Source organism: Panthera onca, chromosome A2, assembly GCF_046562875.1.
Source record: "Panthera onca isolate mPanOnc1 chromosome A2, mPanOnc1 haplotype 2, whole genome shotgun sequence".
Classification (NCBI taxonomy): Eukaryota; Metazoa; Chordata; class Mammalia; order Carnivora; family Felidae; genus Panthera; species Panthera onca.
In genome coordinates, this window is record NC_138340.1 from 32,284,267 (window position 1) to 32,310,300 (window position 26,034).

The following is a 26,034-nucleotide window of genomic DNA, read 5'->3' on the forward strand; positions in this document are numbered from 1 at the left end:
TGGCTGAGTGTGGTATACGTATGTAAATGCAATATCATCCAGCCACGAGAGAGAAGGATATCCTGCCATTTCTAACAACATGGGTGGATGTTGAGGGCACTCTGCTAAGTAAAAGAAGCAAGGCAAAGACAAATATTGCGTGATCTCTCTCACATGTAGAATCCTAAAAAAATAAGGTAAAACACAGAAGCAGAGAGTAGAAGAGTGGTTATTAGGGGCTGGAAGGTGCAGAAGAAATGGGGAGATGTGGGCCAAAGGGTAGAGATTTGCAGTTCTGCAGGATGAGTACGTCTAGAGATCTAATGTATAGGCATGATGATTGCACTTAATACTGTATTGAACAATGGAGGTATGCTGAGAGAGCACATTCAGGTGCATTCATAACACAAAAAAATTGGACATAGTGTCTTCACATGAGTAATAATTTCACTATGTATAAGTACATTAAACCTTCCTATTATATACCTTAAATATATATGTAATTTTTATTAAAAAAAATTAAAAAGTGAGGGGTTCCTAGGTAGCTCAGTCAGTTGAGCATTCAGCTCTTGGTTTCTGCTTAGGTCATGCTCTCACAGTTGGTGAGATCCAGCCACACGTCAGGCTCTGCACTGATAGCGTGGAGCCCGCTTGGGATTCTCTCTTTCCCTATCTCTGCCCCTCACCCACTAATTCTCTCTCCCTCTCTTTCAAAATAAATAATTTAAAATAGAAAAGGGAGTGACATGGGATATAAAGAACCTTGAAGTGAAATTCATGCATATATATGTATCTACCTACATATACACAGAAGTTTTATAATGGCCTAGGTTCCAATCTTTGATCTGCCACCTGTTCACCGTGTGACATTGAGTAGGTTATTTAACCTCTCTGGACTTCAGTTTTCTATCTCTAGTAGTGCCAACCTCACAGAGTGGTGAGATGACAATTATATACTATGTGCCCTCCTCCTGGTATATACTGTGTGCCTGTCAACAAGTAGCTTTAAAAACTGTATTTGGCAGTTTAATATCATGGATGGTAAGTAGGTTCAATTTCTGGTGTCAAGTCTGGGTAATGAGTTATGACCACCTGGAGTGCTGTGTTTAGAAGTAATGAGAAAACTTCCAGACTCATTCTATGAAGATGGCATTACTTTGATTCCCAAACCAGACAGAGACCCGGAAAAAAAAAAAAAAAAAAGAGAGAGAGAGAGAACTACAGGCCAATATCTCTGATGTATATGGATGCAAAAATTCTCAAGAAGATACTAGTGAATCGAATTCAACAGCATATAAAAAGAATTATTCACCATGATCAAGTGGGATTCATTCCAGGGCTGCAGGGCTGGTTCAATTTTCGCAAATGCATCAATGTGGTACATCACATTAAGCAACAAAAAGGTAAGAACCATATGGTCCTGTCAATAGATGCAGAAAAAGCGTTTGACAAAATACAGCATCCTTTCTTGATGAAAACCCACAAGAAAGTCGGGACAGAAGGAACATACTTAATCATCATAGAAGCCATAGATGAAAAGCCCACAGCTAATATCATCCTCAATAGGACAAACTGAGAGCTTTCCCCCTGAGATCAGGAACACGACAGGGATGTCCACTCTCAGCACTATTGTTTAACATAGGGTTGGAAGTCCTAGAAGGAATGAGAGACTGTGGCTAAACGTGGCACACAAGAGCAGGGTGACAGATTACTGATGTCTGCTCTTGGCACCAAATGCAGAAGTGTACATGCTATTCTGAGTCTAAGAAAAGATCACACAATGTCAGGAGATGTGGTCTCCTTGTCTCCAATTAGCTGTGTGACCAGGGACTATCTTTTATACCCTCTGGGCCTCATTTTCCCCAATATAAAACGAATGGATGATATGCTAAGGTTTGAGTATGAAAATTCTGCTCCTAATCCGGAAAATATTGTCACTGATTCACAGGATTGGAATGGTGACAGTTTTTAAAAATATTTGCACTCAGTGCATGTGTATATGAGAAAATGTTCCATGGTCTCGTTGTGAAGAGTATCTACCATCACCTAAGTGAAAGGGTATGGAGGTCAGTAAGTGAAACTACATCTAAGGCCTCCTTGTACCAGCTGTGTGCTCCTATTTCAGTGAAAACCTCTCTGGGCCTCAGGTTCATCACCTGCAGAATGGGAGAAAAATCATGTCTGTCTCTTCTGACCCTGAGATGTGGAGCAAATTAATGAGGTCACATTTTGTCAGTGCTTTGAACTTGTCAGATGGCAGATCTTATGTGACCCTAAGGGAAGAGGATTTATATACAAATGTGGCCCAGAAATTGCCCCCTTGATACGATGCACATTAATATCCATTTGATGTACTACAGCTTTATTACAGCAGAGTAATGCTTCCAGAAGGAAAACGAGATTGCTTAAAAAAAAAAAAACCCAGACATTATTCTTTTACTTTTAAGTTGAGCCTTCCTTTTCCTTGGTGTAAATCTCATAGTCTCCAAGGTTAAAAACATGATCAAATCTGAAAGAAGCTTGATATTGAAGTAGTTCATTTGGCAAACTTGGCCTTCATAGGAGTAAATGTACATTGGCTACTTAAAACATCCTTAAAACATACTTGCTGTTGGACATATGCAAAAACGAGTCTACACGAAGTTGAAATATGTTGGCCCCGTAAATAGTATGACAATGGATCCTAGTGCTAACTTCTGTTCTCCTGGACAAAGTGAGAACCTGAAAGGTGTCACATTATTGCCCTAAAGCCCACATTCCGAAAATGACTGAATCAACAATGGGAAAAAACGTGCCCCAACTCTTACCTTGGACACACTTGTAGGACAGAGAAGATAAGCTAAAACAGGTAAATAGGATAAATGTGCTTCTTCCTGATCACTCGAATCAACAACTTTAGCATGGAAATAGAAGAAAACAGAATTGGCCACCATTTACTCCATTCATCTGTATTTCTTTCTTCACGTCTCAACCAGAGACTCTAGGCAGTAATGATGACAATAACAGTAATGACTATTACAACAAGATTTTAAAACAGAACTCTTTCTGTCTCAGTTTCAGGTGACGTATCAATATGACAGATTCAAAATAACAAAGTGAATGAAATGAATCTGCATACACAGATTTTTAAAGAAAATGTCCAGTAAGCTCATTCAGCATTCTTGTGCCTTTTTTAAAAAATTGAGATAAAATGGACATATAACATTATATTCATTTCGAGGGTACAACATAATAATTTGTTATTTGGACATTACCACAGGATTGGATTGTTTTGGTTCTTTTTGGTTTGTTTTTTATTATTGAGTTGATTGAGTTCTTTTATATACTTTGGATATTAACCCCTTATTGGGTATACAATTTGCAGATATCTTCTTCCATCCAGTAGGTTGCCTTTTCATTCTGTTGATGATTTCCTCTGCTGTGCAGAAGCTTTTCAGTTTGATGTAGTCACACTTGAATTTTGCTTTTGTTGCCTTTGCTTTTGGCATCAGATTTAAAAATTCGACTCAAAGACTTTTGTCAAGGAGCTTAATGCCTACATTATTAGGAGTTTTAAAGCTTCAGGAATTACATTCAAGACTTTAACCCATTTTTCATTAATTTTGAATAATGTATAATATAATGGTCAAGTTTCATTCTTTTGCTTGTGGCTCCTCATTTTCCCCATCACCATTTGTTGAAGAGACTGTTCTTTCTCCACTGTATATTCTTGACACCTTTGTCATAAAGTAACTGACCATATATCAGTGGATTTATTTCTGGCCTTCCTTATTCTGTTCCATTAATCTATGTGTCTGATTTTATGCCAATACCATAATGTTTTAACTACCATAGATTTGTAGTATAGTTTGAAATTAGGGAGCATGAAACTGCCAGCTTTGTTCTTCTTTCTCAAAGTTGCTTTGGCTATTTGGGGTCTTTTGTGGTCCTATACAAATTTTAGAATGACTTCTTCTAGTTAGGCAAAAAAAGCCATTGGAATTTTGGTAGAGACCGCAAAGAATTTGTGGATTATTTTGGGTTGTATGGATAATAATAATGTTAATTCTTCTCGTCCTTTATGAAATATCGATTTGTGTCTTGTTTAAATTCTTTCATCAATATCTTACAGTTTTCAATGTATAAGGCTTTCACCTCCTTTCTTAAATTTATTCTTAGGTATTTTAGTCTTTTTGATGCAATTGTAGATGGGATTGTTTTCATAATTTCTCTTTCAGATATTTTGTTATTAGTGTATAGAGGTGCAAGACATTTCTGCACATTGATTTAATATCCTGAAATCTAATGAATTCATTTTTATTAGTTCTAATAGTTTTTCTATGGAGTCTTTAAAGTTTTCTATATATAGTATCATGTCATCCGCAAATAGTGACAGTTTTACTTCTTTCTTTCCAATTTGGATGCTTTTTATTTCTTTTTCTTGTCTTATTGCCATGGCTAAATCTTCTAACGCTACATTGAGTAATAGTGGCCAAGAGTGGGCATTTTTGTCTTGTTCCTGATTTTAGGGGAAAAACTTTTAGCTTTTCACCTTGGTGATGTTTGCTGCAAGTTTGTCATACGTGGCTTTTATTATGTTGACGTATGCTTCATCTATATGCACTTTATTGTGAATTTTTATCATAAGTGGATGTTGAATTTTGTCAGATGCTTTTTCTGAATCTAGTCAGTTGATCATATGTTTTTTGTCATTTATGGTGTTAATGTGGTGTATCATATTGATAGATTTGTGGATACTGAACAATCCTTGCATCCCTGGAATAAATCCACTTGATAATGGTGTATGAACCACTTGATTGTTGAATTGTTGAATTTGATTTGCTAATATTTTATTGTTGATTTTTGCATCTATGGTCATCAGAGATATCGGTCTTTAATTTTCTTTGTGGTGTTCTTGTCTGGATTTGGTATTAGGGTAATTCTGGCCTTGTAAAATGATTTTGAAAGTGTTCTCTCCTTTTCATTTTATTGGAGGAGTTTGAAACGTATAAGTATTAAATCTTATTTGAATGTTTGGTAGAATTCACCAGTGAAACCAGCTGATCTGGGACTTTGTTTATTGGGACATCTTTGATTACTGCTTCAATCTCCTTACTCATAACTGGTCTATTCAGATTTTCTATTTATTCATGATTCAGTCTCAGAAGATTGTAATGTTTCTAGGAACTGAACAATTTCTTCTAGGTTGTCCAGTGTGTTGGCATATGAGCCACACCCCTTTACATATCATGTATGGCTGCTTTGGCACTGAAAAAGGAGAGTTGACCAGCTATGACAGAAACTGGCCTGCAAAGCCTGAAATATTTATCATTTTTGTCTTTACAGAAGAAGTTTTCTAATCCCTATCTAACCACAAGCCTGGTTTAAAAAAACAAAAAGGTTTGGAGAGGTACTGGAAAAATCTGAAATGTGTCCCTTGTGTTTGGGACATTTCACAACTACTGATTTCCATATGAAAAGTCCTGATTAGGGGAACTATTGTCTAGGGATCTCTTCCAAGGAAACCAATGGCTAGAGAAGGGTTGACCAACTTCTCTGGTGCTAATTTTGGGAGAGTTTTGCTGTGGGGGCAAAGGCCTCAGTTTCCACATATTGAAGAACAGATGTGTGAGCATTTCTTAGAGATCAGATACAGGATGCATGAAAGAGGGCTGGTGTAGACTCTTGGCTGCCTGGAGGGGATCTTAGTAGGAAGTAGATGGATGTGCCCTTCTGGAGGTCGAGGGCTTGAGGAAGGAGCCATAAGGTGACAATCTGGAATAGCCAACACTTTGTTTTTTTGACAGGCCAGAAATTGCGCAGCCAAGTATAAGCCTTTCTAGCCTGCTATAAGCCTACAGTTAACAAAGAGAAGATGAGGTGCGCCTGAGTGGATCAGTCAGTTAAGCATACAACTTCAGCTCTGTCATGATCTTGCGGTCCGGGAATTTGAGCCCCACACTGGGCTCTGTGCTGACAGCTCAGAGCCTGGAGCCTGCTTCAGATTCTGTGTGTATCTCTCTCTCTGCCTCTCTGTCTCAAAATAAATAAAAATAAATAAATATTAAAAATATTTTTTTAAAAAAGAGAAGGTAGTAGGGAAGGTGAGAGGTGATGAAGGCGAGGCATGCCCTACCCATTCTCTCTAGCTTTTTCAAGATCACCCTCACTGATTAAAGTTTAGACAGAAAGTGAAAAAAAGAGAGTTGTGTTTTATTAATGCAGGAGCTATGCTTTTCTAACATACTAGTATTTATTGAGCAGTGCCAATAAATGAAAGCTTTATATCCACTTCTCAGCTAATTATTGTAACAAATCTCTGAGACAAGTATTAAAACACCCATTTTATGGGAGAGGAAACCAAAGTTCAGAGAACTTATATGATATACCTAAGGCCCCACACCAGTAAGAGGCAGAGCCAGGATTTAGTCCATTGGATGCCCAAATGCATGTTGGTTTCATTGTATCCTGGGAAGCAGCTTTTATCTTAGGAATGAAATTTTGGGTCCTATATTGGTGTCCAGAGCCCAAACACCCCACGATGACAGTGTTCATCGAGTACTTTTGTGGTTAAGGAACAAGCATTCATTCAGGTTAACCAAAGAGATACGTGTTTACAACAAGGGCACACTTTGCCCTAGGTCACCTAGCAGTGGAATTCAAACTTTGGAAGTACTCGATCCCTGTGTGGAATTGCTTCCCAGTAATAAGTGTTTGGAAGTGGGGCAGTTTGCAGTCATTCAGATGACTTCACACATTCCTTAACTGAATCTTTGCAACAGCATAGAGTAATAGGCAAGGAAATTACTGTCCTTCTTTTTCAGATGAGTAAACACAATCTCAGATGCTCAAACTGTACCGCTCAATGAATATTTGTCAAATGAATAAATGAATGAATATACCCCATCCCTGATGTATGTGTATGTGGATAGCCAGGCATTGCCGATGATTATTTCATTTTTTTGACTAGATTATAAGCCATGGAGCCCCCATCTCCGTATCCCATATTAGAAGCATAAGACCCTGTACATAATAGAAGCCCTATTGGTGTTAGAGGAGAGCCTTCAATACCCTATAACAGGAGAGTGTTATTGTAAGCAAATATTTTGTATTAAGTAGCATTTTGAAGGGACTCAGTGCAGTCGAGGGGTTAATTTTCTTCAGGGGACAGGCTCTGGGGTGAAAGAGACCTGCATCTAAATCCTGTTGCTTTTTAACCTATTCAATTATTTTCACATGAAGGTAGCGACGGTGGTTTTCAATCCTTCACTGCCATTTGCTGGCCTTTGCGCAAGTTAGTGTCTTTTTACCTCTAAAACGGGCCTAAGTTTACTCAAACATGGCTTTACTTTCAGGGCTAAATGAATAATACTACCTGGCGTAGAGTAGGTACTTGATCAAGGGTAATCATTTTTATTTAAAGTGACCATCTGCTGGCTTGATTTTCTAAAGCTCATTCTTACCTCCAGATCACAAAGTACAAAATTTAGTTCACAGGTAAGGAACTAGATTCTGCTCTTCTGTTCAGGCCAAAGGAAGCATTCTGAAAGCATGGGAATAAACTGTTCAGAGACTTCTTAGAACCATTTGGGGGCCATAGTGGAGAACAACAGTCTGCAAAACAGACCAAATCGACGAATGTCCTGGGAGCACAAAATAACTATGTTTTCAGTTCCTTTATCCAAACCTGGAATTGTAGCTTTATTTTAAAATGTCCAATCTTGCCCTTTCAACTAGATCATTATTTAAAATGTAGGAGGCATATTAAAGTAAGAGGAAGACATTTCATTTACTTAGGTCCAAATTCAACCATTTTTGCTGTTCTCATTTGAAACTGGTGATTGCTTGTGAAGGATGAAAGAACTGGGTGGTTAGAGAATAAGATTGGGGGATAGATTTTGAAAAAGGTTTTGTCTGTACAGATCTCCGAAATAAACTGAGCTCACTCAATAAGTTAAATCCCACTAAAGCACGATTTTCCAGTTCATCCACTAATTAATCATGGATATAACGACTGAGGCAAAATTATGTTCCTCCATAGATGTGAATTGCTGTTTTGCAAGAGAAAAACACGATTTCTATTAAAACAAATGATTAACATCTCCCTTGAAAATGTCTCAGATATTTTTCTCTAAACAAAGGATTCCCCTTGAGCCCAGAATTTCTTGGCGTCATCTGGTTCTTTGGTCTGAATTTGACATAAATTTGTACATTGGTCATTTGTGTTTTATTTTCTCTTTCATATTGGCCATCACTCTGGCGGGACTATGGTAAAAGCATCATTGTTAGAGTAAATAGGTCCCCTTTTGCAATCAGTTCCTTTCTTGCTGGTTTACTGTGCAGACAGTGGGCTCCTTGAGGGGATCTCCTTCTCTTTATCTTCGTCCTATTCCTACCCCTTTACCTAGCACACAGGAGGCAAGCAAAAAATGCCCTTTGAAGTGGAATTGAAGGGCTTAGGCATTTTCTGCTTTTCAAGGCCAATCCTGCCAATTATTGGAGAGCAATAAACTGAGAAAGCGGGAAAGAGAAGTAAGCGGTGTCATCTCACATGGGGTTAATTTGGGCATAGAGGAATGCATCTGGGAAATACACTTCCCACTACTTGGAGGTATTTGATTTTCTCTAGCTAGGTAGCCCATCAGAATCCTCCATGCTAGTATTATTTGGTCGTAGGCCCCCCTTATTTTCTTTAATGTCACATTCTGCTTTGAGTGTTCCGTGCCACAAAACACATGGTTAGGGAGCCTGCGATGAATCGAAAGTTCTCCAGACTTTGCTTCTTCTCACATTGTTTTCGTGGTCACACATCTCTGGCATGAAGTGAAGCATCCCCCGGTTACGAAACACTTGCAGCCCACAGGCTGCTGGGCAAGCATTTGCTTCAAGTCCAAACAAACAGAGATAGAACTTCTCTCTCTGGGCATTAGTCTTTACAACAACAGCAGCATGTTGCTCGCAGGGTAATCTCAATCTAAACAACCCACATTTAAAAAGACATAAACGCTTTCCACGGGAGCCTGGGAAATTTGCAGAAGGCCTCACACGGCCCTTCTCGAACGCTCCATTTCTATACTTCCCTCTGTTTTGGGTCACAAATGCTGTTCCTTTTTCAGAGCTGGCTTGGAAAATGACTTGGATGTGATCCTGCTGGCCTGATACCACGTACTTGGCCGGCCAGGACTTCCTGGCTCTGCTGTTGATAGTATACAGCAGGAGCAGAAGAGTCTTGGCAAATCAGACACCCCGTGCTTGGGCAATATGCAGGGTTCACTGGCAATAGCCGTAGACATACCATATCTTATATATTATACAATCTATATACATGTATATTCGTGTCTATTTACGCGTCCAGCATTTCCTACACATCACAAGTCTGGGGGCCGTCCTTCACCATGTAGTTTGATTCGTAGCCTGTGGAACTGTGTGGCTCACAGGCCCTAGGATTATACCCGGCAGCATGATGGCCATCACTGAAAGTTCCCTGGGCACTTACTATATTCTAGGCACCGTGCCAAGCACTTTCCACAAATGATCCCAGGAATTTTCCCCACAACCTTATCAAGTTTCACTGTGTGTCTTTTACACATGCGCAAACTGAGGTTCAGAAATGAACTGGAAGTCAAAGATAACCTCTCAAGGAGAAAATAGAGTCTGCACTAAGTGAGAACGATTAGTGCGTGTGCCCTAGCTGTGGCCCTTGACTACAGGACGCTTCTCCCTAGGGGAGGTGTATCAGAACCTCCCCTCCACGGGCGGGATGATGAAGACGAAGGGCAAGTTATTAAAGGAGAGGTAATATTGTAGCTTAATAGCTGGAAATTAAAAAAAAAACAACTTGCAATTTTTATAAAACAAGTGAGGGTAAGTAAAGCTTGGCAAAGGTTGCCATGTGGTCACATACAGGAGACAGAGTCTGTGTTCTGGGTTTTAGTGCCTGTTTTTGGTGACAGGAAGGGAGGGGCAAGCCCTGTCCCCCAGCCAAGGCTGTGTTTCAGAAATTCTGGGTTTTTTTGGGGGGATATTTAGGATTATCAGAATGGGGCATGCATTGTAAAAGGTTAAGAAATTCCCATCTAAACCGATCAAACGAAACTGATGTTCCTCAAATTTCTACTCTTTTAAAGTTACCTTCACCCAGAAAAAGCTAGAAGTTATATTTTTATTCCGGTTTTCATTTTACAGGTTCAATTCTCTGAGCAATGACTCACTGTTTCATTTTCCCTCCGTGAAGTTCTGGCTGGGTTAAGCTGGGCATTGCACAGAATGTACACATTCCCCGTGATCACTGTGAAAATCAGACCTTAAAACTAAAGGATTTATAGTCCTAGACGCAAAACCAGTACTGCAAGGCCAAACAAAGATTAGAAAGGAGGTATTTGGGCTGAAAACAGCCATAAAATGCTTCTCTTGTTCTGTACGTGGCTACCTAGGAATGTTTTTCCAAAATTTAAGATTAGACCAAGAAAATCATAGCTACCTAGAGTTAGGCCTTTGGGAACTATTTGTGACAATTGCTGCTTTTATAGGTAGAAAATCAAGGCTCAGATTGGGCTTACCTGAGGATGCAGAGAGAGAGAGAGAGAAAGAGGCTAAGTGGGACTCAGAACCTGACTTTCAGCCTGCCAAGAGACCAGAGCCCCTTCATTATACTAGTACTGACCAAAAGACTGAGTATCTCTCTCTTATGCTTATTGTATTGTGTTTTTTTTTTAAATTCTTTTAATGTTTATTTAGTTTTGAGAGAGAGACAGAGACAGAGACAGAGACAGAGTGTGAGCTGTGGAGGGGCAGAGAGAGGGGGAGACACAGAATCCGAAGCAGGCTCCATGCTCGGAGCTGTCAGCACAGAGCCCCACGCGGGGCTTGAACCCACAAACCATGAGATCATGACCTGAGCCGAAGCTGGACGCTTAACTGACTCAGCCACCCGGGTGCCCCTTGTATTGCATTTTTAATGGACGATGTTATTTTGCAGGTGCCTTTTAAAGTATAGCCTGAAACTTACATGAGATGGTAGAACGTTGTGCCCGTTTTAGATGCTCCCCACAGTCCCTCCTTTCTCTTGGGAAATGGTAGTATCCAATCGTAGCCCTCTGGCCCCTGTGCTGGAGCTTGTCATGTGACCTACGCTAATGCAATCAGAGACCTTCCCTGAGATTTATTTAAACTTGTCGTCTTTTCCCGCCCTGATCAAACAACCAGTGGAGTATAAGAGCACTGGGGCTTCTAGTTAGCATAAATGCACTTTGTGGAAAAGCACGCTGGTAAAAACCCGAATGAAGCCAATCCTCATTCCCTTGAGTGTCTAAGTTCAAATGCTTTCTCTGCCCCTAGGGCACTTACATCACTTCTAGGAGCCTTAGTTTCTTCATCTAAAAATAATTGCTGGGTGAAAATTCAGTTATATAATATATTAAAAGTATGATTTAGAGTGCCTGATACATCATAAATACTGAATAACAGCAACAAAAACAATAGAGGCTAATTAAGACTCCTGCTGTATTTATCTTTACATATTTTGAATACCTATGTTGCCGTCTTCTGGCTGGTTTTATTCATGTACTTCTTGGCAAAGCTAATCCCCAGCACTCATAGTGGCTTCCATAAAAGCTCAGCCTTGCTGCACATACTGTTTTTTATAGTATGTACTTGGGTAAACACAGTAAATAAAGTTTGCTTTTGTTGGGGTACACTGGATAGGGAGGCAGGGGACGTCAGGGGTCATGGTGAGCCATAGGCAGCCAAGCCGCTTGAACTTTATAGAAAAAGTAAGGATGATAGAGGACAGAGACTGTTGTTTGCCAGAGTCTGGGCCTGTCTTCTATATTTTGAAGAAACTGTGGCTGGTGCATTTCTACTATAGCTATATATGGGATCGGAAGTTCCTTTTGGTGGCAAATCCAGATATACATTTTCCAGCTACAGCTATAAAAGGCAATTTTGGGGCTGAAAAGACAGGTGCTGTTTCTCATGGAATCAGAGATTTTTTTTTTTTTCAATATATGAAGTTTATTGTCAAATTGGTTTCCATACAACACCCAGTGCTCATCCCAAAAGGTGCCCTCCTCAATACCCATCCCCCACCCTCCCCTCCCTCCCACCCCCCATTAACCCTCAGTTTGTTCTTAGTTTTTAACAGTCTTATGCTTTGGCTCTCTCCCACTCTAACCTCTTTTTTTTTTTTTCTTCCCCTCCCCCATGGGTTTCTGTTAAGTTTCTCAGGATCCACATAAGAGTGAAACCATATGGTATCTGTCTTTCTCTGTATGGCTTATTTCACTTAGCATCACACTCTCCAGTTCCATCCACGTTGCTACAAAAGGCCATATTTCATTTTTTCTCATTGCCACGTAGTACTCCATTGTGTATATAAACCACAATTTCTTTATCCATTCATCAGTTGATGGACTTTTAGGCTCTTCCCATAATTTGGCTATTGTTGAGAGTGCTGCTATAAACATTGGGGTACAAGTGCCCCTATGCATCAATACTCCTGTATCCCTTGGGTAAATTCCTAGCAGTGCTATTGCTGGGTCATAGGGTAGGTCTATTTTTAATTTTCTGAGGAACCTCCACACTGCTTTCCAGAGTGGCTACACCAATTTGCATTCCCACCAACAGTGCAAGAGGGTTCCCGTTTCTCCACATCCTCTCCAGCATCTATAGTCTCCTGATTTCTTCATTTTGGCCACTCTGACTGGCGTGAGGTGATATCTCAGTGTGGTTTTGATTTGTATTTCCCTGATAAGGAGCGACGTTGAACATCTTTTCATGTGCCTGTTGGCCATCCGGATGTCTTCTTTAGAGAAGTGTCTATTCATGTTTTCTGCCCATTTCTTCACTGGGTTATTTGTTTTTCGGGTGTGGAGTTTGGTGAGCTCTTTATAGATTTTGGATACTAGCCCTTTGTCGGATATGTCATTTGCAAATATCTTTTCTCATTCCGTTGGTTGCCTTTTAGTTTTGTTGGTTGTTTCCTTTGCTGTGCAGAAGTTTTTATCTTCATAAGGTCCCAGTAATTCATTTTTGCTTTTAATTCCCTTGCCTTTGGGGATGTGTCGAGTAAGAGATTGCTATGGCTGAGGTCAGAGAGGTCTTTTCCTGCTTTCTCCTCTAGGGTTTTGATGGTTTCCTGTCTCACATTCAGGTCCTTTATCCATTTTGAGTTTATTTTTGTGAATGGTGTGAGAAAGTGGTCTAGTTTCGACCTTCTGCATGTTGCTGTCCAGTTCTCCCAGCACCATTTGTTAAAGAGACTGTCTTTTTTCCATTGGATGTTCTTTCCTGCTTTGTCAAAGATGAGTTGGCCATACGTTTGTGGGTCTAGTTCTGGGGTTTCTATTCTATTCCATTGGTCTATGTGTCTGTTTTTGTGCCAATACCATGCTGTCTTGATGATGACAGCTTTGTAGTAGAGGCTAAAGTCTGGGATTGTGATGCCTCCTGCTTTGGTCTTCTTCTTCAAAATTACTTTGGCTATTCGGGGCCTTTTGTGGTTCCATATGAATTTTAGGATTGCTTGTTCTAGTTTCGAGAAGAATGCTGGTGCAATTTTGATTGGGATTGCATTGAATGTGTAGATAGCTTTGGGTAGTGGAATCAGAGATTTTTTATTGAGCACCCACTGCATGCCAGATACTCTTAAAGTAGCTGGAGACAGGGTGCCTGGGTGGCTCATTTGGTTAAGCGTCCGACTTTGGCTCAAGTTATGATCTCGCAATTTGTGGGTTCAAGCCCCGCATCGGGCTCTATGCTTACAGCTCGGGGCCTGGAGCCTGCTTCGGATTCTGTCTCTCTCTGTCTCTCTGTCTCTCTGTCTCTCTCTCTCTCTCTCTCTCTCTCCCCCTTCCCTGCTCCCACTCTCTCTCTCTCTCTCTCTCTCAAAAATAAACAAACATTGGGGCGCCTGGGTGGCGCAGTCGGTTAAGCGTCCGACTTCAGCCAGGTCACGATCTCGCGGTCCGTGAGTTCGAGCCCCGCGTCAGGCTCTGGGCTGATGGCTCGGAGCCTGGAGCCTGTTTCCGATTCTGTGTCTCCCTCTCTCTCTGCCCCTCCCCCATTCATGCTCTGTCTCTCTGTCCCAAAAATAAATTAAAAACGTTGAAAAAAAAAATTAAAAAAAAAAATAAATAAACAAACATTAAAAAAAATAGATGGAGGCATAGCAGTGACAAAATAGATAATTATCCCTACCATTTTTTTTAAGTTTCTCTTTTTTTGTATTGAGGTGTAAATCACATAACTTAAAATTAACCTTTTAAAAGTGAAAAATTCCTAGGCATTTAATATATTTACAACCTTGTGCAACCATCACTTTTGTCAAGTTCCAAAACATTTTTATCACGGGAAAGGAAAAGGTACCTGTTAAGCAATTGTTTCCCACCTTCCTGAATGAACCCTGCCCTTTGATAACCACCAATCTGTGCTCGGTGTCTATGGATATTTCACACAAATGGAATCATACAAGTGACCTTTTGTGTCTGGCCCTTGTTCACTTAGCATAAAGTTTTCAAGGTCGTCTACATTGTAGCATCTTAGATATTTACTTTTTTTCTGAAGGTTTAATAACATTCCATGATATGTACAGACTATAATTTGTTTATCCATTCACCCGGTAATGGACATTCAGGCTATTTCCACATTTTCTCTATTGTGGCTAGTGCTCCTATAGATATGCATATACGTGTACTTGTGTGAGTACTTGTTTTCAATTTTTTGGGGTATATATCCAGGAGTAGAATTGCTCAATCATATGCTAATTCTATGTTTAACTCCTTGAGGAACTGTCAGACTGCTTTCTAAACTTGCTGAACCACTTTAAATTCTCACCAATAATGGATGAGCGTTTCAATTTCTCCACATCCTTGCCAATACTTGTTATTTTCCATGTTTTCATTATGGCCATTACAGTGGGTGCAAAGTGGTGCCTCACTGTGAATTTTGTTTGCGTTTCTCCCAGGACTAATGATGTGGAACATCTTCATTTCCCTAATGTTTATTTTTGAAAGAGAGAGAGAGCGAGAGGGAGGGAGGGAGGGGCAGAGAGAGAAACACACACACAGAATCCAAAGCAGGCTCCAGGCTTTGAGCTGTCAGCACATAGCCCGACGTGGGGCTTGAACCTGTAAACCATGAGCCCCTCAGGTAAATCATGACCTGAGCCGAAGTTGGAGGCTTAACCAACTGAGCCACCCAGGTACCCCAATGTGGAACATCTTTTTATGTACTTGTTGGCCATTTCTTCTTTGGTTATATCTTCCTTGGAGAGATGTCTGTTCAGATAATTTGTCTTTTTAAATTGGTTTGTTGATATTTTTTATTGTTGAACTGTAAAAGCTCTTTATATATGCTGGATACTATATCCTTATGAGATACATGATTCACAAGTATTTTACCCTATTCTCTAAGTTGTCTTTTTTTTCTTGACAATGACTTTTGATACAGAAAGGTTTTTAATTTTAAAGAAGCCCAGTTTGTCTGCATTTTCTTTTGTCATATTAAAGAATACATTTCCAAATCCAAGGTCATGACGATTTGTCTCAAATGTTTTCCTCTAAGAATTTTACGGTTTTAGGGACACCTGGGTGGTTCAGCTGGTTAAACCTCTGACTCTTGATCTAGACTCAGGTGAACTCATGGTTCATGAGATTGAGCCCCATGTTGGGCTCTGTGCTGACAGTGTGGAGCCTGCTTGGGTTTCTCTTCCTCTCTCTGCCCCTCCTCAGCTGGCATTGTCTCTCTTACTCTTTCTCAAAAAATAAATAAACTTAAAAAAAAGAATGTTCTGGTTTTAGCTGGTATATTCAGGTCACTAATGCATTTTCAGTTAATTTTTGGACATGGTGTGAGGTAGGGGTCCAATCTCACTCATTTGCATATTGCACTCATTTGCAATATGCCTATCATTTTGGAGAAAGGAAACATAGTACCATAAACATAGGAAAAAGTAAATTGACACTATCAGATCCAAGAGGAGCCCAAGAAGACATGACAATTAAATATAATAAGGTATTCTGGATGAGATCCTGGAACAGAAAATGGATACTAGATAAAAACTAAGGAAATCTGAATAAAGTCTGAGTTTTAGTAATAATACATCAATCTTGCTTCACTAACTGTGACAAATGTACTATACTAAAATAGGATGCTAATAACAGGGGAAATTGGGTGTAGGGTGTATAGAAACTCTGTTCTGGCTTCACATTTTTTTCTGTGCATCTAAAACTCATCTAAAATTAAAAAGTTATTTTAAAAAAGTAAACTGATAGCATCTAAAACAATTCCAATGTCTAGGAATAAACCTAATGAAAGATATTCAATAAAACTACACCAAAACTAGAAGACACTACTAAGAGAGATACTTCATGTTCAGTGATTGCTAGGCTTAGTATTGGTAAGAGGTCAGTTCTGTCAAATTTGTTTATAGATTTATTGGCATCCTAGTCAAAATGCCAGCAAATGTTTTCCTAGAAGTTGATAAGATGATTTTAGAATTTGTATAAAAACAAAAAAGATCTATACCAGCCAAAATAATTTTGAAAAGACACAAAGCTGGAAGAGTTACACTGTATGATTTCCAAGCTTATTATAAAGCTCCAGTAATCACAAGAATGTGGTATTGACAAAAGTATCGACATATAGAGCAGTGGGACAGAAGAGAGTCTAGAAATTGAGACCCACACACCAATGGTCAATTGAATTTTGGAAAGGTTCCTAAGTAATTAAATGGGAAAGTAAAATTGTTTTTAATAAGTGATGTGGGAACTGGAAATTCGTATTAAAAATGAATTCTGATGTCTATTCATGCCATAAACCAAAATTAATTCAAAATAGTCTTTAACTATAAACGTAAAGCCAAACTATAATATTTCTAAAATAAAATGCAGGAGAGAAGCACCTGGGTGACTCAGTTGTTTGAGCATCTGACTCTTAGTTTCAGCTCAGGTCATGATCCATGAGTTCAAGTGCCGTGCGGGCTCTGTGCTGACATCACGGAGCCTGTTTGGGATTCTCCTTCTCTCTTGGTCCCTCCCCCCATCCCTCCCCCATTCACAATCTCTGTCTCTCTCAAAATAAATAGAGAAAAATTTTGCAACTTTGGGGTGAGCAAAGGTTTCTTAGACTAAAAATAAAGATATATTTGACTTTATAAAAATTGAAACTTTTTGCTCTTCAAAGGACACCAACTGGAATACCCTAACGCAAGCCACAGACAGGGGGATAACAGTATCAATGCCTGACTCTGACAGAGCTTCTGAATGCAAAATACATAATCCAGAATGTATAAAGTGATCTTCAACTCAACAATTAAATGACAAACAATTCAACTAAAAAATTGGCTGAAGACTTAAAAAGACCATAAAAGAAGATACAGTAAAACCTTGGATTGTGGGTAACTTGTTCTGCGAGTGTTCCACAAGATGAGAAAACATTTCTAATAAATTTTAACTTGAAATGATGTCTCACAATACAAGTAATAGCTGCCACCGAACGTCACATGATCACAACTGAGCCAGTGGTTCTTCAGATTTGCTTTGATATGTAAGTGCTTCAGATTACAAACATGTTTACGGAACAAATTGCACTCACAAACCAAGGTTTTACTGTATATAGCTAATACACACATGAAAAGATACTCAATATTATATTGGTCTTCAAGGGACTGCATGTTTAAAACACAGCAAGATACTACTTCATGGCAATAGAACAGCTAAAATTCAAATGACTAATAATACCAAGTATTGGCAAGGATATGGAGTTTGCAAAAACTCTCATACGTTGCAGAGAGTTGTGTAAAACGGTACAACTTTTGGGAAAACATTTTGGCCACTTTTTGTGAAGTTGAGCAAACACCGTATTACCCAGTAGTTTCACTGAGGCATTTATCCCAAGAGAAATAGGAATATATGCCCACAAAAAGGAATCAGATGCTAATGTCACAATAGCCTTATTCAAAGTAGGCAATAACTGGAAACAACTCAAATGCCCATCAACAGATGAATGGATTAACACACTGTGGTGTATTTATAAACTATTATATTAAAAAGTTGTTTATTATAAAATATACAAAGGTATATTTATAAAATGAAAACTTATAAGAGAGAATACTGAGCAATAAAGGGGAGTGAACACACAAACATATAGACTAATCTCAAAAGCAAATGAGTGAAAGAAACCAAACACAAAAGAGAACGTACTGTGTGATTTTCTTTTCAAGTCCTAGACTAGGCAAAACTAAAGTATAGCAATAAGTTTCAGTTCAGTCTTTGCAGTGGTATAATCCCAACCGAGAGTGAATACTTTCTTAAATACCTTGCCCTAGGCACTTCAGTCACCTTACCATATTTTCTGACTCCGGTAATCATTTAAACTTGTCCTATGAAAGAAGTTCATTGAGAAGTCGGTTTGTGTCAGTCATGTGGTTTGAAGACCTCCTACTCTCCCCATCTAGTTTAGTGTTCCTTCAGTCATCAAGGTTTTATAATATATAGAAATGAAAAAGTTGTGGTTGGGATTTTATCTTGAAAAATACAGCATAACTTGGGGAAGGAAAGTACCTCATAGGGAATATAGTCAATAATATTGTAATAACGTTAAATAGTAATAGATAGTAGCTACACTTATTGTAGCGAGCATTGCATGTAGAACTGTCAAATCACTATGTCATATACCTGAAACTAATATAATGTATGCCAAAAAAAGATAAGGTGTATCCCTTCTAAGCAAACAAAAATACAATGTAACTTATGAAACAATCTGCGTTTAAGATAACTTAGGTCATAACTCCAAGCATGAGATAGTATTAGGACAATTAAAGCATGAATCAAGTGCTGTTTCTTGTGCATGCGTGTGTGTGTGTGTGTGTGTGTGTGTGTGTGTGTTTGTAAGTCTTTAAAAATTGAGCTATATTTACCTGCAAAAGAATTAAACACCACCACTTTCTTACACCACACACAAAAATAAACTCAAAGTGGTTCAAAGATCTAAATGTAAGACCAGAAATCATAAAACTTATCAAGGAGAACTTAGGCAGTAAACTCTTGGCCATCAGCCTTAGCAATATTTTTCCGGACCCGTCTCCTCAGGCAAGAGAATCAATAGCAAAAATAAATAATTGGAACTATATCAAACCAAAAAGCTTTTGCAGAGCAAAGAAAATCATCAACAAAATGGCAATTTACTGAGAAGATATTTGTAAATGACATATTTGATAAGAGGTAAATATCCAAGATATATAAAGAATCCATACAATGCAACATCATTAATAATAGTAATGATCTAATTTAAAAATGGGCAGAAGATCTAAATAGAAGAAGACATTCAGATGGCAATCAGACACATGAAAAGGAGTTCAGCATCATTAATCATCAGGAAAATGCCAATCAAAACCACAATGAGGTATTACCTCACAGTAGTCAGAATGGCCAGCATCAAAAAGGCAAGAAATAAGCAGCGATGATGACTATGTGGAGAAAAGGGAATCCTCGTATATTGCTGGTTGGAAGGTCAGCTGGTGCATCCACTAGGGAAAATGATATGGTGGTTCCTCAGAAAGTTAAAAATAGAAATACCATTGATCCAGTAATTTTCCTTCTGGGTATTGACCCATAATTTTCCTTCTGGGTATTGACCCCACACCAATCAATCAATCAATCAATCAATAAAAACACTGATTCAAAAAAGATACAAGAAACCTTATATTTATCACAGCATTATTTACAATAGCCAAGAAATGGAAGCAATCTAGTGTCTATCAGTAGATAAATGGATAAAGAAGATGTGGTATGTGTGTATATATATATGCCATTGTGTGGAAAGAGCCCAAATTTCCTTCTGCTATTGAATGGATAAAGAAGAAGTGGTAGGTAGGTATGTAGGGAGGGAGGGAGAGAGATATAGATAGACACACACAATGGAATATTACTCAGCCATAAAAAGAATAAATCTTGCCATTTAAAACAACTTGGATGGACCTAGAAGGTCGGTTTTGATGTCAAGTTTTGATGTTAAAGTCATTTTATTTTAAGGCATCTATAGCATTACCTCACTTGGTTATGTTCTGTTGTTTTATTGCTAATTCTGCATATTCCTATCTGTAATGGCAATTATGCTCATTTTACAAGATCCCACATCTTCTGCAAGATTTGTAATTTTACTTTACCATCCATTTTCACTGTTTTTGCACTATATTTGGGGGATTTTAAAAACAGCTAACAACCTATGGGATACTGACTAGAAATACTATTGACACAAGAGGAGAGAAGGTAAAATTAAGTCAAAGGGTTGTTTGAGGGGACACTAGATTTTAAAGAGATCATTTCTTTCAGAGACACAGATAACTAATACTAAGATAAGGGGGACCTCCCATACTTGAAGCATAATTCCCTCAAACAAGTTGTTCTGAAATTAAGGTGCTTTTTTATATAGTTAAGTTTCTTACCTCAATAAATGGTCCTGGGACAAACTTATATTCATATGAGAAAAGTAAAATTGAATCCCTACTTCACGCCACATACAATGTGAAGATTAAAGACAGAAGTTAAAAGAAAGTCTTTAAAATGATATAGGAAAATATAGAGGAGAATATTTTTATGACATTCAGATGGGGAAGAAGTTCCTAAATAAGATAAAAAGCACAAAACAAAAGGGAAAAGATTGATGAATATGACCACATTAAAAAAAAAAATACATGAGTTCATCAAAATAAATAAAAATACAAATTAGAAATAATTTAAAATACATGGGATAAGAATAAAAATCTAGATGACATAAAGAATCTAAAATACATGGCATAAGAATAAAAATCTAGATGACATAAAGAATCTCTATAGATCATTAAGAAGAAACTAAGCACGAAATAGAGAAATTTGTATAAGTGCAAACACTAGTAACTAAGCTTCTAAAAATGTTCACTCATTTGAAATATGGAAAATGCAAATTAAAATTTAACAAGGTAGACAATGTTACTTCTGGGTAATAACGTCCTGGTTTATTTTAGACAGTCTCTCCATTTGATAATAACTAGACAAGCTTGACTAAATGTCTTAAAATGTTTCTTTGAAAGCATTGATAAACAATACTGATACAGTAAGAACTTGTAATTCTAGGATTGGAGGGAGGGTGGAACCCCAGAGAGGTGAACCCATAATTTGAATTGCTTGTTTCCCTAAGGAATTTGCTAATATTAAAGGATCAGATGAGAGCTTCAAATTATTTCCAGGTTTCAAAGTCAATGTTTAGCACTCAAACAAACATAATGAGACACACAAAAAGACAAAAATTGACCAATAACTAATATAAAACAGTAGTAATATAAAACTGTAACAGTAGAAATAAATCCATAAGTTATCCACATATTTTTGTTATCAGACATAGATTTTAAAGTAAACAAGATGCAGGGCACCTGGGTGGCTTGGTCGGTTAAGTGTCTGACTTGGGCTCAGGTCATGATCTCACGGTCAGTGAGTACAAGCCCCGCGTCGGGCTCTGTGCTGACAGCCCAGAGCCTGGAGCCTATTTCAGATTCTCTGTCTCCCTCTCTCTCTGCTCCTCCCCTGTTCATGCTCTGTCTCTCTCTGTCTCAAAAATAAATAAACGTTAAAAAAAATTTAAAAAAATAAATTAAAAAATAAAGTAAACAAGACTAATATGTTAAAATAGTAAATAATGAGGTGGAGAATTTTGGTGGAAAACCAGATTTTATACAAAGGGATCAAGTGAAACCTGGAAAATTTTAAACTATAATAACTTAATTGAATAACCCAATCAGTTGGGCTTAATAGAAGATTAGATACAGAAGGTTAGAAAAGAGAATTAGTAAAGGGGGAGATGGGCCAGAAGAAAATATCCAGAATGGAGAGGTATCATTTTCCTAGGTATTTTGGAGGCCAGCATAATTTTAATACAAAAAAATGACAAGGATATGATAAGAAAGTAAAGCTACAGGTCAATCTTTTCCATGAAACCAGATTTTAAAAATTACAATAAATGATTTTTAAACATCTATAATGTCATATTTAAGTGAAATGTTGAATTTTTACCTCTGAGATTGGGAATGAAACAGGTTTGGCTATTATTACCACTTACATTTAATATCAAGGGTCCTGTGTTTTATATGTTTGAAGTATTTGTGTATATGCTTTGTTCAAGTCAATGAGAAACAGAACAAGTGGGCAGAAGTGTTAAACCACTACTTGATAAAATAGGATATTAAGCAACCCACAGGCTTTTATACAAGGGCTCATCTTCCCTCATCAACAGGTAAATGGAAATTAAAAGTACAGTATGATACACTGCCACCAAAATGGGTACTCTCATACACTGCTATAGGGATATAAACTGTAGAACAACCTTGGATAACCATTTCGCAGGATTGACTAAACTTCAGCATATACATATCTTACTATCCAGCAATACTTAACACAAATACATGCTTCAAAAAACATGTAAGCATGTCATTAAACAAATACTAAAAGTAACTTAAATCTAGCAATATGGAATTATAATAGGGTAGGTACATACAGTGGAAATCTATACAACAATGAACAGTAATGAAATATTGCTACACACAAGAGAAATGAATCTCACAAACAAAATATTGAGCAAAAGAATCCGGACAAAAAAACATGTGTTGTATGATACCATTTCTAAGTAGCTTTGTTTGCAATAGCAAAAATCTAAAGATAGTCCAAATATCCACAAACAGGAAAATGTGAAGAATACTCACATAATAAAAGTCCACAAACAGTAAAAATGAACAAACTAGCATTTCATGCATAAAAACATTAAATGAAAAAAATCCAGACTTAAAAGATAGTAAACTAATCTATTGTTTAGAGATTCACATAGACATAGTAAAACTATGAGGGAGGAAAAGGAAATGATGAACCCAAACTTCAGAATAAAATGCAAGCTCTGTGAATCAGGGCTTTTCATTGTTTCATTATTATTTTTATTTTATTTTATTTTATTTTATTTTATTTTATTTTATTTTATTTTACTGTCTTTCAGTGACTAGAACAGTACTTGACACATAATAATCATGCAAAATATATTTATCAGGGCACCTGGTGGCTCAGTTGGTTAAGCATCTGACTTCGGCTCAGGTCACAATCTCACTATTCGTGAGTTGAGCCCTGCATCCGGCTCTGTGTTGACAGCTCAGAGCCTGGACCCTGCTTTGGATTCTGTGTCTCCATCTGTCTCTACCCCTCCTTCACTCATTCTCTTTCTCTCTCTCTCTCAAAAATAAATCAAACATTAAAAATGAAGAAAAAAATGAAAGAAAAAAATGAAGTATTTTTTTCAATAAATAAATAAATGAGGAGAGAGGCAAATGATATAGGTAGTTACAGTAGGATTCGTGAAGTTCTGTTACTCAGGCTGCATGATGGGTATTTAGGGGTATGTGTCTTGGTGCTCCTTATCCTACATATGTGTGAATATGTAGTTTCTGGATTATGAAATATATTATACAATACTTCAAAATTTTAAAATGCACTACTGAATTTTTATATTGAGAAACATTGCCAAGGAAGATATAAAACAGACCTCCTCAGTGCATCACTCAGATGCAAATTATCCCTGCGACTGCCTTGGCTCTCATGGGAGGTGGGTGGGGTGATGGGTATAGGGTTGATAGGAGTCCCAGGAAGAGAATTGGAGAGGGTAGTTAACTCCATATTTTAGCAGATTAAAAATTAACATTTTACATTATGATTTTATATTAAAGTGGCCATGTTGATATGTCTTGCTTTGTGCCTATATAAGAGCAAGGAGTGAACAAGAAAAAGAGGTAGATCTATTTGCGCAGGTGGGGAGATTTTAGGTCATAGAGGGCTTTTAAGAAGGAGTAAGTAGCATTTAATTTTTATTTCTTTCCTTTCTGTAGCTCCAAAAGAATTTCCACAATATATGCAAAACTCTCTTTCTGATGAGTCAGTAAAAATTACCTATACCAAAAATACCAAGGCATCTCCAAAATATAGTCTTAGAAAAGGAGGATATGGTTCATGTGACCATATGAGAAAGCCCACCAAAAACGCCATTTCCCCACAACCATGAAGATCAACTGGAGATCAATCCCATTCTTTAGTTTCTTTTTGTTTGTTTGTTTGTTGTTTTTTGAAAAGCAAGCCATCTGTTTGAACAATTCAGAGGGTGTAGGTTCTTATTAATGTGCCTGTTGCCACAAAGTATTTCAGTTCATTCATGCAAGTGCTGGCTGAGTGCCTAGCCCTTATGGAAATGTGGATAGCAGTAGGTTTTGGTTCCCAAACACCTCAAATACAGAGCGAAACCTCCACCACAAGGTATTTTATCAGTAAAGAAACTGGGTGATTTCATTCCCTGTCATGTATTCCACAGGTTTACCTTGATACATTTGAACGTCACATGTATGGTATGTTATCACCCTTTACTCATTAGGACCACTTAAAGATATTACAAAAATAAGTTACCAACTTTAAGAAACAAAACAGATGGTCATATGGGAAGAGGTGGGGAAAAGAAAGGGAAACAAACCATAAGAGACTCTTGATGATAGAGAACAAACTGAGGGTTGATGGAGGGAAGTGGGTGGGGAAGGGGCTGAATGGGTGATGGGCATTAAGGAGGGCACTTGTTGGGATGAGCACTGGGTGTTACAGGTAAGTGATGAATCACTAAATTCTACTCCTGAAACCAATATTACACTATATATTAACTAACTAGAATTTAAATAAACTTTTGAAAAAAAAAGTTACCAACTTCAATGATATTCTGCAACAAGCACACATAATCTACAAAGAATTGGTATCAAAATAAGTTAAAATGTCTATAAATCGCTAAGAATAACACAAACAATCCAATAGAAAAATAGACAAAAAAAAAAACCAAGAATAAGCATTTCAGAGAAAAGACACAGGTGCAATAGATGCATGAAAAAAATGTTCAGTATTATTAATAATCAGGGAAATGCAAATCAAAATTATAGGAGATGCCATTCTACTGACATTAGAGTAACCAAAATGAAAAAGGCTGATGATAACAAGTACTGGGAAGGATTTGGAACCCTAGGACTTCGCAAAAAGTGGTAGTGGTAGTGGTAAATTAGAGCCATCTCATTGAATTCTATTCCGGCATTATCTCCTAAAGATTCACATACTTTAGGGGCACCTAGGTGGCTCAGTCAGTTAAGCATCTGACTTTGGCTCAGGTCATGAGCTCGCCATCTGTGAGTTCGAGCCCTGCAGCAGGCTGTGTGTTGACAACTCAGAGCCGGGATCCTGCTTCAGATTCTGTGTCTCCCTCTCTGTTCCTCCCCCGCTCACGCTCTGTCTCTCTCTCTCTCTCTCTCAAAAAAAGAGACTCACCTACTCTATGGCCCAGAAGTCTACTCCAGTGAAGTGCTTGCAATGTCTGATAGGTGACACACACTCAAAGATTCAGAGCATGGCTGTGCACAATGGCAAAAACTGGGAAACAATCCAAACCCATGTCAGTGGGCAAACAGATGCTTAAACTGTGGTATACTCATCAGAGGAATGTAATAAAGCAGTCAAACCAAACGAACTGCAGCAACACCCAACAATATAACAATAAATATAACTCTCAGCAACATGATATTAGGTGAAAAAACGTCCCCAGATATTGTGTATGCATGATATCCTTTCTATAAAGTTCAGAACAACCAACATAAGAAAAATAAATTTGAAAATAGGCAGTTAAACTATTCAAACAGAAAGCAAGAGAATGGCGATGACAGGAGGCTGGGTCAGGTGGAAGGATGAAGAAGAGAACAAGTGTACTATTTGGGTAAATGTCAGCTGTTGTGATGTGAGGATCTTAGCTTTTGTTTTGCACTGTGAATTTGTAGATGCTTATTATGATACAAAGTAACAAAACATATCTAAGTGGGTCCTTGCAAGGGCTGGTGATGACTGTTTCATGGAACAGGGATCACCATTAATGCACTTCTGTACATCCAACATCCATAATAAAGAAAGCAAACACCATTTTTTACAAAGAGAAGATGAACACTAAAAACATACGATGACCTTTAAATTTCAGAACATAGGAATACTCCTTCACATT

General features: G+C 37.9%; 1 protein-coding gene across 20 annotated transcripts in view; it reads left to right on the forward strand.

Annotated features, from left to right (window-relative positions):
- LOC132678728 (uncharacterized) overlaps nucleotides 1-26,034 on the forward strand; it is a 308,777-nt gene that overhangs the window by 76,333 nt on the left and 206,410 nt on the right. The gene's annotated exons all lie outside the window — the stretch shown is intronic.